General features: G+C 41.3%; 1 pseudogene; it reads right to left on the reverse strand.

Annotated features, from left to right (window-relative positions):
• Window positions 1-469: 469 nt before the first annotated feature.
• The window catches only part of LOC115274376, an 11314-nt pseudogene continuing 9510 nt past the window's right edge, over window positions 470-2273 (reverse strand).

Raw genomic sequence — 2273 nt, forward strand, 5'->3', positions numbered from 1 at the left:
CCAAGGTAGGATGCTCAACCAACTGAACCACCCAGGCGCCCCTGGAATTTGCATTTGTTAATGTTTTCTTTTTTGTTTTCTTTTTAAGAGACAGAGAGTGCATGGGGGTGGAGGACAGAGGCAGAGAGACGAAGAGAGAATCCCAAGCAAGATCCGTGCTGTCAGCACAGAGCCCATCATGAGGTTCCACACCATGAACCCTGAGACCGTGACCTGAGCCGAAATCGAGTCAGACACTTAACTGACTGAGCCCACAGGTCCCCCCAGAATTTGCATTTTTAACTACAAACTTTGGTAATTTGTATGCAAAATGAAGGTAGAGAAGTGTGGGTCTAGAATAATATTTCTCACCCTGTCACTGTTGACACGTGGGGCTGGATGATTAATTGCTTTTGTTGGGTGCTGTCCTGTGGGTTGACGAGTTTGGCATCTTCCCTTCCGGACATGGCCAAATAACCCCAGAGCTGCGTCATCGCCGGTCAAGAACCACTGTGCCAGAATTTCAGAACTGAAAGTGTCCTAACATAATTCTCATCAGAACTCCATCCCCTACTTGCTTTACACATTAAAGAGGAACATTAAATCTCTCTGAGCCTGATTTCTACAATTAAGAATGGCATTCCTAAAAGTATAATCTCACAGAAAGTACATTTCAAAAACAAATTTAACACTTCCTATAATGGGCTAAGCTAGGTGATGGTGCAGAGAATGTAAATATATCTCTTAGAATTAATAAACACTTTATAATGAGGGACTAAATGGCATTTCTTAACTTGTGATCTAACTATGAAACTCCTAATTGGTTTGGATAAATGATCATGAAGCCAAAGAGTGTAGCACCTAAGGTTTTACATTAAGGGAACAAATTTCTGCCCTTTCTTAAAGATGGAAATGGTAATTTTCTTAAGATATCAGGAGTTGTGTCTCCACCATAAATCAAAGCATTGAAGACCAAGGGAAGTAGTCCGATGAATTCCTCCATCTTAGGCTCTTGAGAAAACTTGAAGTCAGGGTTGTACTGAGGTGCTGTGAGGTTTAGACCTCTGGAAACAGGAAAATTAATGGAGAAAATGTAATAAAAACTGAATTCACCTGGCATGCAATGTGGTCTCCTAGGAACAGAGAATCAGCCAGAAATATTCCCATTCTGTCCAGACCAGTATCCCCAGAAGAAATTATGCACTTAAAGGCTGGCGCACCAAGAGATAAAAGTGCATCATGAGCAGGTGTGGGGGGCTATAAATGTCTCTTTTGAAGCAGAGCCTCAGCATGTCCATTTTCATGGGACGGAACATCGTTGTTGCTTTTGGAGTCCTAAATCCGGCCAGGAGACCAATGTTTGATGCCTTCCTGGTGCCTTGTCTGGGGACGGAGTTTGATTTCCGTCGCCAACTATCCAGGGAGGAATTTTGACTTCCAGAGAGAAAACTTGCCCTGTGAGTGCCCATGCAGGTGAGTTCAAGAGCCCCACAGACACTGTAGGAAAGGATCAGAGTGATTGGAAAGCAAGAACTTGAACCGGAGGTCACCGGGAATCAACCCAGCATAGGCCACATGCCAGAGATCAGGGCCATTCTTGGCTGGCTTTATCAAGAAATTATTGTATGTGTTTATGATGCCAAAAAAAGGTGAATATTGCAATCAGAAATGCAGGTATCCGTGTTGACAATTAAAATGATATTAGTGGAAGCCCAATTGGAAGAATGAGGAGGCAGAAAGTGCTTCCAGTAAATGTAGAACATAAATGCAAGGATCTTATTAATTAACAGAAGTACACAAATAGGATATTAGCTGTGGGGAGATATACACTGAAGTGAGGGCATTTCTTTTTATTTTAAGATGGGGAGTCTTAGACTATGTTTCCATATGGATGAAAAGATCCAGACCAAGAAACGATTGCAAATACTTTCTTGCAATAGTGGTGCACAAAACATACACATCATCTTCTCTCATTCTGGGTATTCACATGGAAAAAAATGTAATGAATGGATGGAAATAGACTCGCTCGTGAGCTTTATTTTGCATTTTTTTGTAACTTGTGAGGCCGAATGTATTTGTGGGTGTGTTAGTCATTTGATAGCTTCTCTGTTAAAAATTGTCTATGCAAATCCTTTGCTTTTGGATGGTGTTATTAGAGTGTTTATATTCCTTTTTAAAAATTTAATCCCTGGGGAACCTGGTTGGCTCAGTTGGTGAAGTGTGTGGCTCTTCATCTTGGGCTAGTGAGTTTGAGCCCACATTGGACGCAAAGATTATTTAAAAATAAAATCTTT

The sequence above is a fragment of the Suricata suricatta genome, chromosome 12, assembly GCF_006229205.1.
Source record: "Suricata suricatta isolate VVHF042 chromosome 12, meerkat_22Aug2017_6uvM2_HiC, whole genome shotgun sequence".
Lineage (NCBI taxonomy): Eukaryota > Metazoa > Chordata > Mammalia > Carnivora > Herpestidae > Suricata > Suricata suricatta.